The sequence below is a fragment of the Rutidosis leptorrhynchoides genome, chromosome 6, assembly GCF_046630445.1.
Source record: "Rutidosis leptorrhynchoides isolate AG116_Rl617_1_P2 chromosome 6, CSIRO_AGI_Rlap_v1, whole genome shotgun sequence".
Lineage (NCBI taxonomy): Eukaryota > Viridiplantae > Streptophyta > Magnoliopsida > Asterales > Asteraceae > Rutidosis > Rutidosis leptorrhynchoides.
In genome coordinates, this window is record NC_092338.1 from 34,135,043 (window position 1) to 34,158,643 (window position 23,601).

The 23,601-nt window shown below is 34.2% G+C and overlaps 1 pseudogene; it reads left to right on the forward strand.

The window, feature by feature from the left end:
- The window catches only part of LOC139855860 (peroxidase 43-like), a 30,852-nt pseudogene extending 8,491 nt beyond the window's left edge, over positions 1–22,361 (forward strand).
- The last annotated feature ends 1,240 nt before the right edge of the window (positions 22,362–23,601 follow it).

Below are 23,601 nucleotides of genomic sequence, written 5' to 3' on the forward strand. Positions count from 1 at the left end.
ATTCCATGAGTTTGTAATTCTCAATCTTTAAGGTCAATCTCTAGGATTGAGTAATATCAGGCTTTAAAAGCTGATTTTTAATCTTTAAGGAGATTATCCTTTCTGGGGATCTGATTCATTAGTCTTATCCAGCTAATTTGCATGGTGCCCCCCCATTGTACGAGATAAATTCTTCTCATGGTTAGGATAAATCTGACCACTTGGCGACCCTGTTTGATGCTGAGGTCCGTGGATTTCCTGCTGATTTTAGTGATGACTTTTCTAGATTTTTCGTCAACCTACAGCTGGTCTGGACGACAACTTCATGACCTAAATCAAGAAGCGCGTGTCTTTTTCGGAAGACTTTACTTCCTTTTAATGATGGAATTGATTCATCGTGTAGATCCATCTTTTCTTTTCTTTCATCGGGTAAAACAGTTTAGTTTAGTCCAAAGCAAAAGTATTTTCAGTTATTTGTTACAGATATATGTGACATATGTTTAAGATAACTTGGTAAATTTTCCCACACTTGGCTTTTATTTTCCTTTTTATCGTCCTCTATTCCATTTTAAATGAATTTTAACATTTTGGTTTGTTTCTCAATTTATGTCCTTTCTGAGGTAACAATAATTTCGGTGTTAAAACCTAGTTTTATCGTTCATAAATATGTATAAACATGATTTTGAGTTCATTTAATTGAAAATTTTGAAAAATTTTACTAGAATTGGGTAGTCAGTATATAAGACTAGGGCTGTTCTTTATTATCAGAGAGCACTAGATTCTAATACAACTACTACTTTACTAGTATTTCTAATGGTAACCAAGTGTATAAAGTAAAAATTTTAAAATCCGAAAGAATTTAACCCCTTCCCACACTTAAGATCTTGCAATGCCCTCATTTGCAAGAAATCAGTAACAATTTAAATTATTGAGGGTGATTTGTGTGAAAATGATTAAATTTTTACCAAAGTTTCCAAATATATTGGCGTTTGTTTGCTGAATGATAAATGGTGCACATCATTTGTTCATTCCGTCTTGTTGTTATTTCACATATATTTTGCATCTTGTCGTCAAAATTAGTTGCTTTTGCTGAACTTAATGCCAGTCTTTGAAAATGCGTTGTTTTACCCTGTTGTGTACATAAGATAAACTGCAAACATATATACATATTTTTGAAGTTTGGTATATTACCCCACATTCAAAAATCATTAAAATCTAAGAATAAAAGTTAGAAAATTATAAAAACTATTACAATATTAACGTAAGTATTAAACGTATCAATATTACAAATTACAAAATAAATAAAACTAAGTAGACTAGGGATGATACTGATACCAATAGGGGTTCCAAGCATAACCATAGGTGCTATAGAATGCTTCGGCAGGGTTATACGTAGGATACGGTGGTTGCATCTCTATAGACCAGGGAGGGAATATGGGTTTTGGAGTAGGAATATAGTTTCTACCTATATGTTGGCAATGAGCTATGATTTGGTTTTGATGAACTTGCCAATCTTCAAATGCTCTCTGTCTAGCATTTTCGTACTCCTGTGAAGCTATAAACCTTTGCATTTCTTGCATTTCATTTCCCCCTCCTACATTACCTTGCTGTTGGTTTCTCTCAACCTGTGGATGTCTACCATGGTATTGTACTGCGGCGTTATTTCGCCTCTTCAAAACTTTTGCACCATGGTATACATTTAAACCTATTATATCCCGGGGTTCTAGTTCTTCGACTAATAATCCCCCCCGACTTATATCCACACCGAGATATTCAGCAATCAAAGTAATAAAAATACCACCTCCTATTATGCTATGCGGTCTCATCCCCCTAACCATAGCTGATAAATAATAACCCACCCAATAAGGTATACTTACAGCGCTTTGTGGGTCTCGAATACACATATGGTAAAACAAATCCTGTTCATTTACCTTTTCCTTGTTCTTACCTCTTTGTGTAATCGAATTAGCTAAACACCTATGAATTACTCTTAATTCAGCTCTATCTATATCCAAATAGGAGTAATTTCCCCCTTTGAATCGGTGATGGCTTGTCATTTGACTCCATACACCGTGTGTATCAAAATTTTCATCTATCTTTCTACCATTTAGTATCAACCCTCTACAATCGGCAGATGCTAACTCCTCAGGCATATATATACGTAAAGCCTGAGCCATGTCTAGTAAAGACATGTGGCGCATCGAACCTCCTAACAAAAATATAATAAAAGATCGATCGGTTAAACTAGCTACCCGATCATTTAATTCTATACTACACAACAATTCTTCACACCATACTTTATATACAGGTCTACGCATGGTGAATAAACGTACCCAGTCATTAAAAGTAGAATTACCATACCTCTGTGCAAGTAATTCCCTAATTGGCCCGGCCAATTCTACAGCTTCTAATGGTCCCCATTCTATGACCCTAGGTATCTCAACAACTTTAGAATGAAGAGTATGCAAACCCCTTTGGTATTTTGGATAATCTATCCAAAGTCTGTCAAATCTCAGATTCGGGTGCAAATCTTCCAAGTGCATATCAGAAAATGTCATGACTGGATGAGGTATATCTTGCTTGTAGTAGTTATCCACCTCCTGTTGTTCCGCATTCTCATCAGGAGCATTGCGAGCTTGGGATGAAGATTCACCCCTTTCAGTCTACAAAACACATCAAACACAATTTTTGTGCATCCAAATATGCATTAGTGTCAGCAAAATCATCAATCAAAATAATTACAATGACATGATCAATTTATATCAAACTTAAGCTCATTTTCATATTTTCATCAAATCTACACTTTTTCAAATAAGCATATACGAAAATGTTCGCCAAGTTCATAAGCGTTTAACTCAAATAACATGTCAAAATAATCATTGCTAGCAATTAAACAAGTTTCAAATGGCATTATCTTTCAAAAATCAAGTTCATGAATTTTTAGACTTGAAAAAGTCCACTTTAATTCTCAAAATCATGTTTAGGCTCAAAGTTTGGTTCATTTAACTACCTAAACATGTTACACTACTTAATTTAGCAACAATTCATGACAAAAATCGGCCATAACCTGTTTATATCAAAAAGCCCCAAATTTGCTCAAGAACACAAACCCTAGATTACTCAAAATTTGAAGTTTAAGGCTTCTAATCATGTTAAATAGCATCAATCTAGGTTATACAAGCATAATACATAAACAATTTAAGCATAATTACACTAAAAAGCATCAAAATCAAATTGGGAAAAAAATTGCTGAAGAACACTAATTTTCGGATTAAATGGTGTTTAGGTGTAGAAATTTACCGTTTTTCTTGAGTAATTCCTTGATAGCATCCTTCTCAACATGATTTTAGTAAAAGATTTGATGATTAACGGTTAAAAATTGTGATTTTGGGGTTTTTTTTTCGGGTTTTTGAGGTTTGTTTTCGCAGTGTTTTCTGTGGGTGTTGTGTGGACTGAGCTGTTCCAGCTCTTATTTTTTTTTCTGTAATTCGATCCCTCCGCGAGTCGCGGGGTTTAAAGCTTCAAACTCCGCGAGTCGCGGAGTTTGTTATTTTTTTTTTTTTATATATATCTTATACTAATTAAAACAATTAAGTAATTAATTTTAAAATTTTGTTTCCGTTGTTATTTAGGACGAGGTCGTTTCGGATCGATGTCCTAGTCCGTCCTTCGACAAAATTTTAAAATTTGTCTTTTTGTAGCGATTGTTTTAAAAGCTAAGATTTTTGGATTTTTTAATGTTTTTGGCATACTTTAATTCAATAAGATTAAAAATAATGATAATAAAAGTTCTCGTCCCTCCCTTGGGTAAAGCAATTTCGGTTTAAAGACCTAGTCTTCAACTTACGACGAATTTTAAAAATCATATTTTTAACTTAATGAGATAAAGTAAATTTTTGTTTTTAAATTCACACAATTTAAATATAAAATTCAAAATTAATATTAAAAATTCACACCAAACTTAAAATTTGAAATGCATAAAATTAAAAATTCATTTTTTTTTAAAATTAAAAATTCACACCAAACTTAATTTAAAAATTCATATTATAAATTCACACCAAACTTATATTAATTTTTCAAATATTTACAATTTAAAAAATATTATTTTTACAAAGTTTACAATATTAATTTAAGATTTAAATATTAATTTTAAAAACATGGTAAAAATAAAATTAAAAAATCTTTTTGGCTTTTTATCCCACTTTAATCAATCAAATATTATCAAAAATATGCGCCCCTCTTTTCGGTAAAGTAATTTTGGTTCCAATACCTAATTTAACTCATGACGAATTTTTGAAATATTTTGGGTTGATTGATTAAAGATATTTATACCTTAAGAATAAACGTTAAATTTCGCAGTGATGTAATAAATTTTTGAATGATATCAATAATTTCGGTCGCCAAACCTAATTTTATTCAATACTAATTTAATACTTTATAGCGAACAAATTAGCGTTTATTATCAAAAGGTTAAAAATAAAAAATAAATAAAAAAAATAAAAACTGTACAGACTTACCTGTGAGATAGTATTCTTAGTTATATGATCTATCCCATTCATAAGATAGTCGGTTTAATTGGTTTTCCATGGCTACATAGGCATAACCTCGAGCATTCAGTGTCTTTTCTTCTAAACATATGAACGGTCCGTCTCTGCATAAAGTAACAAATTCGGTATTTGAATAGGTTTGATTATTTGAACATTTACCTCCATGTGACCATTTTCCGCATTTGTGACATCTTTCTAGGTGTCGTGCTCTTCTTTTCGCTGCGGATTTTGATTTTCCTTTACCAAATTGTAACTTATTATCTTCGCATCTGGATTCTTTTCTAACTCCGTCCATTCTTTCTCTGATTACTGATACTATTTCACTCGTAAGTGTGTCATTATTACGTTTAGTGATCAAAGCGTGTAGCATTAGACCATGGTTTAGTTCACAGGCAGTCTTCATTTTGTAAAAACCTAGAAAAATAAAAATTCAGAATGGGAGGAGAAGACTAGTTCTTTAGGGTCTGCTAGGGAAAGACCATTCGGGTTCCATTTTCGAGAACTACATGAAAACAGACAATCTAACTCTAACAGAAATACATAAACCCCTTTAAAGACTTGATTCTCCCCACACTTAGTTAGCTGTGGTATCGAAATTGTGATTAACTTCATTGTCAACTTCCATCGGACCATGTATGTAATGTTTAATTCTGTGACCATTAACTTTAAATTCAATTCCATTTGAATTTATTAATTCTATCGTTCCGTATGGGAAAACTCTTTTGACTATGAATGGTCCAGACCATCTTGATTTCAATTTTTCAGGAAATAGCTTGAATCGTGAATTGAAAAGAAGAACTCTGTCTCCTTCTGTAAATTCTTTTGAACTTCTGATTCTTTTATCATGCCATTTCTTCGTTCTTTCTTTATAGATTAACGAATTTTCGTATGCTTCATGTCTTAATTCTTCTAATTCGTTTAGTTGACTTAACCGTAGACGTCCGGCTTCATGTAAATTAAGATTACATGTCTTCAAAGCCCAAAATGCTTTGTGTTCAATTTCTACTGGAAGATGACATGCTTTTCCATAAACAAGTCTAAAAGGTGTGGTTCCAATTAGAGTTTTGTAGGCTGTTCTAAAAGTCCAGAGTGCATCCTCCAATTTAATGGAACATTCCTTCGGATTTGATCCTACGGTTTTCTCTAGAATACGTTTTAAAGCTCGGTTGGTATTTTCAACTTGTCCACTTGTTTGTGGATGATATGCGGTTGAGATTTTATGAGTTACTCCATATCTTTTAAGAACTTTCTCAAGTTGATTATTACAGAAATGAGTACCCCGATCACTTATTAAAGCTTTCGGTGTTCCAAACCTTGCAAAAAGACGTTTTAAAAAGTTGACTACAACTCGTGCATCGTTAGTTGGGAGAGCTTGTGCTTCCGCCCATTTAGATACATAATCAATGGCTACGAGTATATATAGATTATTATGAGATTTTGGAAATGGACCCATAAAGTCAATACCCCAAATGTCAAATACTTCACATACTTGTATGACATTTTGTGGCATTTCATCACGTTGGCTTATTTTTCCGGCCCTTTAACAAGCATCACAGGATTTGCAAAGAAGGTGTGCGTCTTTGTAAATTGTAGGCCAATAGAATCCAGCATCATAAACTTTTCTTGCTGTTAGTTGAGGCCCATAATGCCCTCCTGTTGGTCCTGTGTGACAATGGTTTAATATTTTACTAGCTTCATCTCCAAATACACATCGGCGTATTATTCCATCGGGACAACTTTTAAACAGATGTGGATCTTCCCAAAAATAGTGTTTTATATCACTGAAGAATTTCTTTCGTTTTTGGTACGATAATCCTTTTTCAAGGAATCCACAAACTAAGTAGTTTGTATAGTCTGCAAACCATGGAATTTCTTTATAATCTATCTTCAATAGATATTCATCAGGAAAGTTGTCTTGTATGGCGGATTCATTTAGAACTTCTAACTCGGGATTTTCAAGACGAGAAAGATGATCAGCGGCGAGATTTTCTGCTCCTCTTTTATCTCGGATTTCAATATCAAACTCTTGTAAGAGTAAGATCCAACGGATTAATCTTGGTTTAGCATCTTGTTTTGAAAATATGTATCTAAGAGCAGAATGGTCGGTATAGACCACCGTTTTTGCTAGAACGAGATATGATCGAAATTTGTCAAAAGCAAAGACAATAGCAAGGAGTTCTTTTTCAGTAGTTGTATAGTTCGTTTGTGCTCCTTGTAACGTCTTACTAGCATAATATATAGGTTGAAATCGTTTTTCAATCCTTTGTCCTAAAACGGCTCCCATTGCAAAATTACTTGCATCGCACATTAGTTCAAATGGTAGATTCCAATTTGGTGTTATCATGATCGACGCATTAGTGAGTTTCTCTTTAAGAATATTAAAAGATTTGATACACTCATCGAAAAAGATGAATGGAGCATCCTTTTCTAGGAGTTTATTTATAGGAGTGGCAATTTTAGAAAAATCTTTTATGAAACGTCGATAAAAACCGGCATGCCCTAGAAAACTCCTAACTCCTCTAACATTGGTGGGTTGTGGAAGTTTAGCAATTACATCTACTTTAGCTCTATCCACTTCAATTCCTTCTTTTGAAATTTTATGTCCAAGAATGATGCCTTCTTTAACCATGAAATGGCATTTCTCCCAATTAAGTACTAGATTTGATTGTTCGCATCTAATAAGCATTCGTTCCAGATTAGCTAGACATGTTTCAAATGTATCACCGAAGACTGAAAACTCATCCATGAAAACTTTCATGCATTCTTCTATCATGTCGTGAAAAATCGCCATCATACACCTTTGAAAGGTTGCAGGGGCGTTACAAAGTCCAAATGGCATGCGTTTGTAAGCAAAAGTACCATAAGGGCACGTGAATGTGGTTTTCTCTTGGTCCTCGGGTGCTATTGGAATTTGAAAATATCCGGAAAATCCATCTAGAAAACAATAGTAACTATTTCCGGCTAATCTTTCCAACATTTGATCTATGAAAGGTAAGGGAAAGTGATCTTTTCTGGTGGCGTCATTTAATTTTCTATAATCAATACATACACGCCATCCTGTTATAGTCCTAGTAGGAATAAGCTCATTTTTCTCATTTGTAATGACAGTCATGCCACCCTTCTTAGGCACGCATTGAACTGGGCTTACCCATGGACTATCAGAGATTGGATATATAAAACCTGCATCTAGCAGTTTAATAATCTCTTTCTTAACTACATCTTGCATATTAGGATTTAGTCTTCGTTGGCGTTGCACATACGTTTTATGACCTTCTTCCATAAGGATTTTATGTGTGCAATACGAAGGACTTATTCCTTTAATATCATGAATCTTCCATGCAATGGCTGGTTTATGAGCTTTCAACACAGAAATGAGTTGTGACTTCTCATTTTTAGTAAGAGAAGACGATATTATTATAGGTAATTCAGATTCACCATGTAAATAAGCGTATTCCAAATGGTTTGGAAGTGGCTTTAACTCTAATTTCGGAGGTTCTTCTATCGATGATTTGTATCGATATCTGTCTTCTTCTTTTAGCATTTGAATTTCTTCTGTTGTTGGTTCATATCCATTAGCTATAAGTGTAGCTAACATTTCAGCTTCATCAATTGGTTCATTACCTTCTCCTAAAGAACATTCTCCTGTTCCTTGTAATTCTGGAAATTCTTCTAATAATTCTGCATGTGCATCTATGGTTTGAATATAATAACATGTATCATCTGCAGATTGTGGTTGTTGCATTGCTCTATCAACTGAAAAGGTAACACCCTCGTCCTCTATACTTAGGGTCAATTTCTTACCGAACACGTCTATCATTGCTTTAGCCGTGTTTAAGAATGGTCTTCCTAATATGAGAGGAACTTGAGAATCTTCTTCCATGTCCAGAACAACAAAATCTACTGGAAATACTAAAGTACCAACTTTAACTAGCATGTTCTCCATTATCCCTCTAGGATATTTTATTGATCTATCGGCTAGTTGTATGCTTATTCTTGTTGGTTTCAATTCTCCAAGGTCTAGTTTAGCGTATAGTGAATACGGCATTAGATTTATACTAGCACCTAAGTCTGCCAATGCTTCTATTGAACTAAGACTACCCAGAAAACATGGAATTATGAAACTTCCTGGATCAGATAGTTTTTCTGGTATCTTATTCAACAGCACTGCTGAACAATTAGCATTCATGGTAACAGCCGAGAGTTCTTCCATTTTCTTTCTATTTGAGATTAGATATTTCAAGAATTTAGCATATCTAGGCATTCCTGAAATCACATCAATGAAAGGAAGATTTACATTTATCTGTTTAAACATATCCAAGAATTTGGATTGCTCGGCTTCAAGTTTCTCTTTCTTCATTTTACTCGGGTAAGGAAGTGGTGGTTGGTATGGTTTAAAATATGGTTTAGCCTTAACTGTGTTATCTTCATTAACCTTTTCAACTACCGGTTCTTTTTCCTTATCTTGATCAGGTTGTGGTTCTTGTGGAGTAGGAATAGCTTCATCAGAAGTTACAGGTATTTCAGGTGGTTTAAGTGTTGTACCACTTCTTGTGGTAATGGCTTTAGCTGTTTCATTCCGGGGGTTAGCATTTGTATCACTAGGTAGACTTCCCGGTTTTCTTTCACCTATTAACCTTGCTAGGTTACTTACTTCTTGTTCCAGATTTTGAATAGAAGCTTGTTGATTTCTAAATGCTTGAGCATTTTGTTCATTAGTTTGTTTCTGAGATGTGAAAAACTGCGTTTGAGTTTCAACTAGCTTCATCATCATATCTTCTAAATTCGGATTTTTATCATCGGTTTGTTGTGGTGGTTTGTTTTGAAAATTAGGTCTTTGCTGATTGTAAGTATTATTGGATACTTGTTGATTGCTAGGACCTTGTTGGTTGTTGTACGGAATATTTCTGTTATAATTCTGGTTTTGATTGTAAATAGGTCTTGGCGGTTGATAATTATTCTGATAATTATTTCCAGGCCTTTGGTTTATGTATGAAATATTCTCTCTTTGTTCCATTATTAATTCAATACTGAGACAATCTTTTGTCAAATGTGGTCCTCCACACTGCTCACAACTAATTCGTATTGAGTGAATATCTTTAGTCATCTTCTCCATTCGTCTCTCGACAGCATCTATCTTTGCGGAAATGGAATCTAAGTCATAGCTAGAATCGGCTCTAGCTGCTTTAGATGATCTAACGATATCTTTTTCTTGGTGCCACTCATGTGAGTGGGAAGCAGTGTTATCAATAATTTTGTAAGCATCAGTTTCGGTTTTCTTCATAATAGAACCACCAGCTGCTATATCTATGTCTTTCCTTGTAGTGATGTCGCATCCTTGGTAGAATATTTGTACTATTTGACAGGTGTCTAAACCATGTTGCGGACATCCTCTTAATAACTTTCCAAATCTTGTCCACGCCTCATATAGAGTTTCATTTGGTTTCTATGTAAACGTAACAATTTCTGCTTGAAGTCTTACAGCTTTAGATGCAGGAAAGAATTGTTTAAGAAATTTTTCAACTAAAACATCCCATGTATCAATCGCCCCTTCAGGTAACGATTCCAACCAATCTTTGGCTTCTCCCTTTAAAGTCCAGGGAAATAACATGAGATATATCTGTTCATCCTCCACTTCTCGGATTTTAAATAGTGTACAGATCCTATTAAAGGTACGAAGATGTTCATTTGGATCTTCCTTCGGCGCACCACTAAATTGGCATTGATTAGTCACCATGTGTAGAATTTGTCCTTTGATTTCATAATCTGGCGCATTAATGTCTGGATGAGTAATTGCGTGAACTTGGCCAGTGCGTTTAGCTCTCATTCGGTCTTCCATACTTAAAGGTTCCAGATTCTCCATAATTGAATTTGTTGAATCGGAATCACTAGAGGATTCTGATTTAATGGTTCGTTCCTCAACAATCTCTGTTTGTATGATTGGTGGTTCCGGAGGAAAATTTAATGGTTCAGGATCTACGAATCGTTCCTGAATATTCTCCAGATTCTCAATTGTGAGGTCGGGTTCAAAAAATGGATTATCGGAAATTTGAACTGGAGTACTTGGTCGACTGGATGACGATTCTAAAGAAAAATCAACGGCGGTAATATTTGCTAAATGTCTTGATCTAGTTACAGGTGGTGAACGTACAAAAGGTGGTGAACGTCTTGCTCGATGCATTCACTGAATATCCTATTAATTTTTAAAAGGAAAGAAAAATTATAATAAGTTATCTAATCAATAGACTTTTCTGATTTTGCCCACGTTTCGAATAGCCAAAAGATGCAGCAGAGGGGCAGGATTCGTTTGGTCTCAATATAATTGAGGACTGTTTGGCTCCAATAACCCGGTCCACGTACAAATCCAACTATTACTACGAACCAGAAAATTTTGATGTCTATCAATTTAACCACTTAAAATAAATTTTCGTAATTTTAAGAAATTTAGATAAGAAGTAGAATAAAAATCTATGTCCTCAAAACTAGAATAGCGAGAAATAAGAAAGAAAAAGAGCTCGTCGAAAAAGGTCGAAAAAGAAAAATGGTTGAAAAATAAAAGGTGACGGAAAAATAAAAGAAACTTATAAAACTTAAAAACACTTGACTAACCTAACCTTATTACTACAACTAACTTAAAATTATAATCGCAAATTGAGATTACTAATTGGAATGATAATTGATACATAGGTAAAAGGTGTCTAAAAATATTAAAGCTTACAGGAAAAACTATATCCCAAATGGAAATAACTTAAAAAGAAACTAAAACTTAAAAAGACGTCGCAAAATTCTAAAGTACCTAAATCTTAGTCTAAAGAAAAAGCACTTAAGGAATTCTACGGGAAAGCCTAAAAATCTAGAAGTAAAAATAACGATGGCAAAAACTAAGTTTAAAACTAAATATGAGCTAAAAATAAAAATATTACGCTAAAACAATTAAAAAGGGACAAAATATAAAAATATACAAAAAGTTGTAAAAAGTACAATTTTTATAAAAATATTATTTTTATATTATTTATTTATTAAAACTATTAATTTTACATAAATAAAACTAATTAAAAATAATTATTACAAATTAATTAAATCTTTAAACTAAATAATAAATTAATTAACCCTAAATACTAATTAATTAATAATAATAATTAAAATTCCGTAATAAATGCCAAATTAGGGTTGCTGTGTGCCTGTGTCAGAGTAGTTCCGCGAGTTGCGGTATTTCAAGCGTAAAACTCCGCGAGTCGCGGGGTTCCAAAATTCAACTCTGGTACAGTTTAAATTGACGCGTTTTTATTTTTATTTTATATTTTATTTATTTTCTGTTTAAATAAAAATATTTATATAATAAAAACTTATATTTTAAAAACTAGAATAAAAAATAGAACTACTTTATAATTTTAAAAATAAAAATCGTAAAACTAGATTTATATATATATTTTATTTTTTATTTTTTCGGTTTTTTATTTTTTTTTCTCTTTTTAAATAAAAACAAAATACTTAAATAAAAAATAAAGAAACTTTATAAAACTTAAATATTTGACAAAATCTTAAAAATATTTATATTTTTGTTTTTCTTTTTATATTTTCGAATATTTAAAATGTATTTTTATAAAAACGAATTTTAATAAAAGTAAACTAAAAATATTTTTTTTTTTATATTAGCGTTGCGCTTCCGGCGTTTAAGAGTTCCCCGGCAGCGGCGCCAAAAATAACTTGATGTTTCGCGAGGTGTATATAAAATACTATTAAATTTTACAAGAAATACTATTAAATACGATACAATTTTACACAAGATATTTATTTATTTAGAGAATGGATATACTTAAACCTTGCTACAACACTTATAGGCAGTGTACCTAATCGTACAGTAGTGTAGTTTTTAGTAAGTCCGGTTTGTTCCACAGGGAAATCTTTAAACAAAGCTTAACGCTATATTAGTTTACTTTTATAAAAATACAAATATATATATATAAGTAATATTATTATTATAAAGGGGGGTTTTTACCGTTTAATGACCGGTTTGTCGATTTTAAAACTTTAGTCGCAGTTAAAACCAAATGTAAAATATTAAAAATAAATACAAGACTTAAATTAAAGCGTAAAGTAAATAACGATAATGAAATTTCGAATAATAAAAGTGCGATAAAATAAACTTGCGATAATTAAAAAGTACGATAATTAAAAGTGCAATTAAATACAATAACAATAAAAATGCGATAATTAGAAATGCAATTAAATATAAAATAAAGGAAATTAAATATGAAATAAAAGAATTATGCTTATTTAAACTTCCGTAATCATGATGTTTGACGTGTTGATTTTAGTTTTATGCCCATGGGTTAATTGTCCTTTGTCCTGGATTATTTAATATGTCCGTCTGATTTTTGTCCATAACAGTCCATCAGTCATAAATATAAAGTGCGAGTGTCCTCGTCAAATTATCCTTATACCCGAAGTTAAATATTCCAACTAATTGGGGACTTAAACTGTAACAAGATTTTAATACTTTGTTTGATAATTACACCAGGATGTCGACTGAGTGTAACCCAAGGTTTTAATATTTTGTTATCAATTATACCAAGTGTCCTTGTACATAATTTCACCCCTGTTTTAATTATTCTAGTGGCTATTAATCCATTCCCGTGTCCGGTTAAATGAACGATTATTCGTACATATAAATACCCCACCCATCGTGTCCGATCGAGTGTATATGGTAATTTATAGGGACGCCCAATTGTAAATCTTTATATTAACACTAACAAACTATCATTTAGTTAAACAAATATAAAGCCCATTAATAGCCCATAGTCTAATTTCTACAAGTGTCGTTCTTTTGTCCAAACCCCAATTATGGTACAAAGCCCAATTACCCAATTTTAGTAATTAGCCCAACATCATGATTACTTCGGATTAAATAAGCATAATAATAACTTAGCTACGAGACATTAAATTAAAAAGGTTGAACATAACTTACAATGATTAAAAATAGCGTAGCGTTACACGGACAGAAATTCGACTTACACCCTTACAATATTCGCTAACATACCCTTATTATTAGGATTTAAAATTAAAATTAAAATTAAAATATAAATTATATATATATTTTTACGTATATATTGAGAGAGAGATAGATATATGTTATGAAAAAAATGATCAGAATTCGGTTGGCTTTATAGGGAATTTCAGAATTTGGGGCTCCGCGACTCGCGGCCCTTTTTGCCTTCAAACTCCGCGAGTCGCGGAGTTTGTAAATACAGCTCACTCCAGTTTGGAGTCTTTCTTGCCGACGGTTTATTTTATTTATATAATATATAAATAATTATAAGAATTATTTAAATATTATATTATATTTAAGTGCATAGTTGACTTGTAATTTTTAGTCCGTTGCGTCGAGCGTTGAGAGTTGACTCTGGTCCCGGTTCCGGATTTTCGAACGTCCTTGCGTACAATTTAATATCTTGTACTTTGCGTTTTGAATCTTGTACTCTTGTAATTTCAAGACGTTTCTTATCAATAATTGGAACCTCTTTGATTGTATTTTGTACTTTTGAGCTTTTTGGTCGTTTGCGTCTTCAATTCGTCGAATCTGTCTTTTGTCTTCACCTTTTATTATTTAAACGAATATCACTTTTAAATAGAACAATTGCAACTAAAAGCTTGTCTTTCTTGAGGAATAATGCTATGAAATATATGTTCGTTTTTAGCATTATCACTCTTGAACAACAATAATCAACAAGTATATGAAACAATTAAAGACAAAAGAAGAATTTCATCACCCAAAATTCTGCTACTGTTCGACCTGCTGTAACTCAAGCTACAGAACACTTGAGACGAATTCAACGGTTGAAAATGTTGGCACTGATGTCAGGAAGACACAGCCCAAAAATGAAGAAGATTCAACGGTCGGATCTCCGGGGATCGAAGGTTTTCTGGCCTGCTGTCACTGTAGACGGGAATTGGGGTTTTGACTCTTTTTCTTGATCTCTCTTGCACTATTACGTATGAAGACAGCTGCACAAGTTTGAAATAAAGATGCCCTCCAATGCTTGACCAAGTCAAACAATATTTGGGCCTATTTTTGTTGGGCTTGGGCCATTACTTTCACATAAATGGAAACAAAATAATAAACCCAACAAATCTCCCCCTTTCCAATTATGTGGAAGAGTTCGCCATCCCGACGATCGAGCAACATACCTTGAGCTTCTCACTTACTAAAGTCTTTGTGAACATGTCGGAACCATTATCATCGGTATGAACTTTATCAAGTTCAAACAAACCATCTTCAAGACGTTCTCTAATCCAATGATACCGCACATTTATATGTTTTGTCCGCTTATGATACATAGAATTTTTAGCCAAATGAATCGCATTCTCATTATCACAAAGAACCACATATCGTGATTTCTTAAACCCAAGGTCTTGTAGAAACCTTTTCATCCACAATAGTTCTTTGCACGCTTCTGTTGCTGCCATATACTCAGCCTTGGTTGTAGACAATGCAACACACTTTTGTAACCTTGATTGCCATGAAACTGCTCCCCCTGTGAAAGTCATCAAATATCCAGAAGTGGATTTCATGTTATCTTTGTTTCCTGCCATATCTGAGTCTGTATAACCAACAAGCATCAGCTCTCCATTTCCGAATGTGATACCTAACTTTAAAGTACTTCGTAAGTATCTCATAATCCATTTAACCGCTTCCCAATGCTTCTTACCCGGATTTGACATAAACCGACTAACAACACCTACCGCATGAGCTATATCAGGCCTAGTACACACCATAGCATACATCAAGCTACCAACCGCTGAAGCATATGGAACTTTATCCATCTCCTCAACATCCTCCTTTGAAGAAGGGCAATCTCTATCTGTTAGCTTAAAGTTGTTAGTAAGAGGGGAACTAACCACTTTAGCATTCTCCATGTTGAATCTACTAAGCACCTTTTCAATGTATTGCTCTTGTGATATATGTAACGTGTTAGCACCTCTATCTCTAGAAATCCAAATGCCAAGAATCTGTTTTGCTGGCCCCAAGTCTTTCATAGCAAAAGACTTGCTCAATTCTCGCTTCAACTGCGCAATTCTTTTAATATTTTTACCAACAATCAACATATCATCAACGTATAACAACAATATGATGAAATCATCATCACCAAACCTCTGAAAGAAAACACAATGATCTGAAGTTGTCTTTCGGTAGCCTTGCTTTCCTATAACCGACTCAAACTTCTTATACCACTGTCTCGGTGCTTGCTTCAACCCATATAGACTTTTCTGAAGTCTACAAAGATAATTTTCTTTACCCTTAACCCGAAAACCTTCAGGTTGCATCATGTAGATTTCCTTATCCAAATCACCGTGAAGAAAAGCAGTCTTGACATCCATCTGTTCAACCTCAAGATCAAGACTAGCAGCTAACCCAAGAACCACTCGAATAGATCCCATCTTCACGACCGGAGAGAAAATCTCATCAAAATCAATACCCTTTTTCTGGCTGAATCCTTTAACGACTAACCTAGCTTTGTACCTTGGTTGTGAAGTAAGCTCATCTGTCTTCACTTTGAATACCCATTTGTTTCTCAAAGCTCTTTTGCCTTTAGGTAACTTTACCAGGTCATAAGTATTGTTCTCATACAAAGAATTCATCTCATCTTGCATAGCTTCACCCCACTCTTTCTTATGCTTATCTTTCATTGCTTCTAAATAACATTCTGGCTCTCCCCCATCAGTAACTAATACATACTCATCAGCAGAATATCTAATAGAAGGATGACGGTCTCGGGTAGACCGCCTAAGTGGGACAAATGGGGGCACATCTGGTACTGGAATCTCTACCTGCTCCGGAGCATCACCAATATCAGTACCATGTTCATCATTCTGAACATCATCTCCAACATTTGAATCAACATGTTGTGGAGGAACTAGATCCAAATCAACAAGATCGGCATTGTGTTGAGGAACTGACTCTGTCTTCTCAACATCTTTCAACATTTGATCTTCTGAAAAAATAACATCTCGGCTTCGTACAAGTTTCTTTTGAACTGGATCATATAACATGTACCCAAAATCATCTTCACCATAGCCGAGAAATACACATGGCTTAGTCTTCATTTCAAGCTTTGACCTTTCATCTTTGGGAACATGAACAAAAGCTTTACATCAAAAAACTCGTAAATGACGGTAAGAAACATCTTTGCCGCTCCAAACCCTGTTAGGAACATCAAAACGCAAAGGAACACAAGGGGTTAGATTAATAATATGAACTGCCGTATTTAAAGCCTCACCCTAAAAGGAATCGGACAACCCTGTATGTGAAAGCAAACATCTAACTCTCTCAACCAAAGTTCTGTTCATCCTTTCTGCTAAGCCATTCAATTGAGGTGTCTTTGGTGGAGTCTTTTGATGCCGAATACCATTCTCCTTACAATAAGCATCAAAGCTCCCAATGTATTCACCGCCATTATCAGTTCGAATACACTTGAGCTTCTTCCCCGTTTGCCTTTCAACTAGTGCATGAAATTCCTTAAACTTCTCAAATACTTGATCCTTTGACTTTAAGGTATAAACCCACACCTTCCTGGAATGATCATCGATGAATGTAAAAAAGTAGGAACATCCACCAAGTGTCCTAGTCTTCATAGGCCCACAAACATCCGAATGTACTAGATCAAGTACGTTCTCCATTCGAAAAGGAGAATGACTCTTAAACACAGCTCTGGTCTGTTTCCCTGCTAAACAGTGAGAACACTTACTCAAATTAATATCACTAACACCCAACAACACATTCTTCTTAAACAAGATAGACATCCCCTTTTCACTCATGTGGCCAAGTCTTTTATGCCACAACTCAGTAGAATCAACATTGTCCACTGCGTTAACAATGTTCTGGATGATCTTCGGACGCGTGATGTATAATCTTGAGTCTTTCTTGCCTCTTCCCACTATCATAGAACCAAGAGTTAGTTTCCAAATACCATTACCAAAACCGTTATAATAACCATCATCATCAAGAATGCCTGTTGAAATAACATTAAGTCTCATATCCGGAACATGTTTTACATTATGCAAAACTAACTCCATTCCCATGTCAAATTTCAAACAAACATCTCCAATACCAACGATCTTTGATAACCCGGTATTACCCATCCTAGCAAATCCATAGTCACCTGGAGTGTAAGATGAGAAGTGATCTCTACAAATTGCAACATGACATGTAGCACCACTATCAACAATCCAACTCGTGTCATCGTGAGTAAGATTGATCATATCATAATCAATACAAACAAAGAACTCATCTGTAATAGCGTTAACTTCAACCTTATCATCATCACCACCATTACTTTTCTTTTGTTTATTCTTGTCATATGACTTTTTCTTCTCATTCTTCAACTTTGGACAATACCACTTTGTGTGCCCCTTTTCATGACAATTATAACACTCAACATTAGCAAATTTACCTTTGCGTGAGCTGCTACGATGATTGCCTCTTTTACCCTGACCTCTACTATGACTTCTCCCCCGCGTTTCTGTGACCAAGATATCTGACTGTGAAGAGGAACCTTGTGACTTTCTTCTCATCTCTTCATTCAAAATACTACCCTTAGCCAATTCCATGGTGATAGTACCATTCGGTGCAGAGTTGGACAAAGATGTCCTAAAAGTCTCCCAAGAGTCCGGTAATGTACCAAGTAACCAGAGACCCTGAATCTCATCCTCAAACTTGATACCCATACCTGCAAGCTGATTTATAATACCCTGATATGCATTTAGGTGATCTGTAATAGGAGTCTCATCATGATACTTCAAAGCCATCATCTGCTTAATTAAGATCAACTTGTTATTCCCAGTCTTTCGTTCATATAACTGCTCAAGCTTTTTCCATAAGGCTTTAGCATCAGTCTCCTCAGTAATATGATTCACAAAATTATCATCAACCCACTGCCGAATATACTCACATACTTGTCTATGCAAAATTTTCCATTGAGCATCAGATTTTTCCTCAGGTTTATCCTCAGTAAAAACAGGCAAATAATAATCTTTCACATAAAGAAGATCCTCCATCTTGCCTTTCCAAACATGATAATTTGAACCATTTAAACTAATCATCTTACTTGTATTAGCTTCCATCTTTCACACAAGTCAAATCAAATAACCTAGCTCTAGATACAAATTTGATGGGAAAATAGGTCACAACGGGCAATCTACAAAGCGGAAACAAACCCGTTTGACAAGCATTTCCCGACCCGTATGAACCCGTGAGGAAACTAACAAACAAGCTATATCAAAACCAACCCAAATCTGTTCCAAATCAGTAGCTAAACAATAATCAAGCGCACACTAAAACATGAGACTTTTTACGTGAAAAACCCCTCAAAATCGAGAGTAAAAACCACGGGACTCGTAAGCCACTTAAATTTCACTATCATCAACAAAGAGAGCAATACAATAATCCTTCTCTAGATCAACTAGAGGCATACAACATCATCATACTCTTGAACAACAATAATCAACAAGTATATGAAACAATTAAAGACAAAAGAAGAATTTCATCACCCAAAATTCTGCTACTGTTCGACCTGCTGTAACTCAAGTTACAGAACACTTGAGACAAATTCAACGGTTGAAAATGTTGGCACTGATGTCAGGAAGACACAGCCCAAAAATGAAGAAGATTCAACGGTCGGATCTCCGGGGATCGAAGGTTTTCTGACCTGCTGTCACTGTAGACGGGAATTAGGGTTTTGACTCTTTTTCTTAATCTCTCTTGCACTCTTACGTATGAAGACAGCTGCACAAGTTTGAAATAAAGATGCCCTCTAATGCTTGACCAAGTCAAACAATATTTGGGCCTATTTTTGTTGGGCTTGGACCATTACTTTTACATAAATGGAAATAAAATAATAAACCCAACAGTTAGACTACTCCCAATGGTTACTTATTTGGGAGGTCATTTCTAAAAATGAAAAAGACGCCATAGGTATTTGACATTCTTTTTCCTTCTATTTTTTTTTTTTTTGACATAAGTGGACATTCTCATTTTATAAACTTTAGAAGACGGTAACATGTGGGTTTGGTGGGCCCTATATTTTTAACCTCATTTGATTTGTTCATGCATCCAAGTATTATATTTTATATTTTCATAAATAACATGCAAAACAAAGGCATTTTTGTGTTGTTACATTCAAACTGTACAAAATTATAAGTTAAATTAATAAATTTGTTAAATTTAATGTTACTTTAGCTCCCACCTATCATTCTCTGCAATGTTTTAATATATTTTTAAAATTTTGTTTTTAAATTAAATGAAGATGAGTGGGTCCTAGTCCTTTAGAAGAAGTGTGTTATGGTTGGTAGCAGTCATTCTAAAGAAGTGCTGATGTGACACTGATGTGACAGTCAGTCTTTTTAAAAAAGTATGTCATAGTTGTGAGTGGTCTTAGTAATCGATATTATTATTCGGTTGATGCTATCGATATGCTATCCGCATGGTATTTCAATAAAAGCCAATATTTATAATATTTGGCCTCATTGGGTGTTTTCTTTGACTTTTTCACCTGGTTGAGAGGGTCCAATTCAATGCCATATTGTCCCCACCTTAAGCAGTAACGTTGTGAGTTACATTTAATGATTGAAAGGGTTATCCAAACACCATTTGGTGGTGTGAGTTGATGGTGTAAGTGTGAGTGGAGTTTTCATTTGATGTGACAGTGTGAATTGAAAATGTTGTATTATGGTGGACAGGGGCGGAACCTCCATAGTTGGAGGGGGTGGTTGCCCCTGCTGGGAATATGTTTGTACTAAATATGAAAACTAGAAGAATTTCTATAGTACTACTTAAAAAACTACTCCATCCGTCTCACTTAAAGTGTCCACGTTTTTATTTTGGAACGTCCCATTACAAGTGTCAACTTTGTGTTTCAACCAATCAGAAGAGGTTATTCTGGAGAGGGAAAATTTTTGATTGATGGAGCATGAAGTTAGTGAAATTTTCTAAAACTGTGTGCAAAAAGTAAGTGGACGATTGTTATGAGACGAAAGGAGTATATGAAAACCCAAGGTCCATCACTCGGCTGATAGAAACTTTACATTTAGTTTTATGGCCCAGCCCAATATTCAAGGACTAATCGTCATTATTTTCCCTTTCTTATACTTGCATCTTGCTAATGCATTCATATGATACGGAGTAATAGTCTAATGCTTAATTATCCCATAAAAACTAATCTGATTATTAGAAATGACTTTCTTTCTACATATTTAACTAACATTTTTTGACATGTTAAATATGATTTGTAGATTGGATAAAATATAATACTAGTACTGTATTTTGAAATAAAAATAAAAAAAGATTAGCCAAACAAATTCAGGGTTGTCATCCTCAGCGCGCATTGGTTTAGTCGTGGGAATCCAACCCACACCCGCTCGCGCTTAAAGCACATGCACCATAAGACAACTTTTATCGCGGCGTTAGAAGACCTCGGTGACGGTGATCTGGCGACGGTGATGCCGGTAAAGCAGCGTCACCGGTGACGGTAGGGCATCGTTGGTCAACCAAATAACGGAGGAAAGGATGGCGTTTGAGTATGATTCAATCAATCACAATTTAACACGGATATATTTATATTATTAATTATCTTTTTTCCACTCAAATTCCAATTATATTTTACCACATTATCTAAAACTTTTTCACTCACTCAAATTTACAATCACCATTATTTACCTTCATTATATTCCAAGACATTGTCACGTCATAGTCAGAAAATCACTTTTTCTTGAGATTGTAGCATTGTCCATCATTTGACTCCACCTCCACGTCACTGTCACTTGGGTCACAGTTAAAAATGATCTAACATGAAATTTGGGTGCTGCTTGTTGCCACATGTGCAACCCACGATATGGGTTTATTGGCGTAACCAGGTGCGAATCTTAGTGTATCCGTAGGGTGGTATCCGTCTCACCTGGATTTGAAAAAAAAAGTACACTAAAGAAAAAAACATTACTGAAAAATAAGGTTTTTTTTAGTGTTTACCCTCTATCATTAATTTTACCCCTTCTGAAGTCAGGTTCAAGTTCCGTCACTGAACGTAACGTATGGTCTAATACCTATTTTTATTTTTATTTTCGTCTTTTGTTGTCTATCAAATGTACTTGACAATCACCAACTTGGCAACTATATATGAAGGCATAATACTGCCAGTAAAAGTTACATGTCGGAGGATGCATAAGTTACTATTCAGGGATTAGTTGGTCTAGATTTTACATGGACTTTTTAGTCAAGTCAGAGACTAGTGTAACATTCATCAACATTCACTTTATTTGACTGACCGTCACAAATTTTGACAGAGTAAATTCGACTTTAACTGACAACACACTTCTTCGGTCTAGAAATATGTAGTATATATGTATTTTTATAACTTTTATTATCTAATGATTTCAGCTGCACATACAATTGGTACAACTGCATGTTTCTTCATGCAAGACCGGCTATATAACTTTCAGTCACGTGGAGGTCCAGACCCGAGTATAAACCTTAGTTTCCTACCTGAAATGTCATCGACATGTCCTAAAAACGGTGATTCAAGCATCAGGTTGCCAATGGATCGTGGGAGCGGGGAGACTTTTGACATAAAAATTCTTGATAACATCATACGCGGTTTTGCGGTGCTACAATCTGATGCAGCGCTAATGGACGACCCGACAACGAAGGGATTATTGGAATCGTATTTGGAGGGAGGATTATCTTTTGAGGCAGACTTTATACAATCGATGGTGCGAATGGGTAGAATCGGAAGCACAACTGGTTCAAATGGAAATATTAGACGTATATGTAATAAGTTTAATAATTAACTTTGAATAAAGGAATTAAGTCACTTATTTGGGTTATAGAGTATATATATTATGAATATGAATATATTAATTTGGAGTATGTCTTATCATGAGTAGCATATACAAAATTAGCTAAAGATGAACACATTATAGTGCTGCAATCCGATGCGGCATTAATAGAAGACCCGACGACGAAGACGTTAGTCGATTCATATCTGGTGGTAGGTTCATCATTTGAGTCAGAATTCACTCAATCCATGACGAGAATGGGAAGAATTGGAACCAAGAGTGGTTCTGATGAAAATATTAGACGACTATGCAAAGAGTTTAATAGTTAACTTTGCTTAAAGGAATTAAGTCATCTGCTATTTGGAAATATTAGACTCTTATGTAAAGACTTTAATAGTTTGTGAATGAATAACGTATTGGCTAGTCTTTGTTACTTCTATTAAAATAGATAGTTTGAATTTGATTACAGTTTAATAGTTTAATTTGATCACAATTGAATTTGATCTAAGGGTCTTGACCCGATGATACACCCATGTTTAATGCATAAACTTTTATTGACTTGTCCATCAGACGAAGTCAAAACGAGGTTGGAAATGGATAATAGGAGCGGAGAAGACACGTTTGACATGAAGATCATGGACAACAAATAAAGTTGGGTTGTGGTGCTTCAATCTGATAAAACATTAATGGATGATCCGACCACAAAGGCGTTAGTGGAACCGTACGTAGTTAGAGGATCACTGTTTGAAGCGAAATCTATAAGCGCGAAGGTGAAATTGGGAAGAATCATGACAAAGAATGGTTTGCGATGGAAATGTTAGAAGCATGTGTACGAAATTTATCTAACCTAAACAAAAGGCAATAGTGGTTTAGTTTGATAATAAATTTAATTTGCAGTTTAATTTAAATATATAAAATAAGAAATAAGATAGGACAAGTGTTTAATAATTTAGTTTAAGTGGTTATGTCACGTTTAACATTTTAAAGATATTTGATATATGTATAAAAACTGTTAAATAATTAAAGGTCATTATCGATTTTTTCCCTTTTTATTTGTACAAAATAAAGGAAGGCAATCAAAGGAAAAATAATTTTATAATCATACCATTTCTTTACTTTCATTTCCTATCATTTCCTTTAAATGACTTGAAATATTTATTAATAACCACAATTTTACAAACAGTTTTTTTGTAAAAGTTTAATGATTTCAGAATTTCTTGAAATAAGGTGTTGAGCTTATTGGAGACATAAG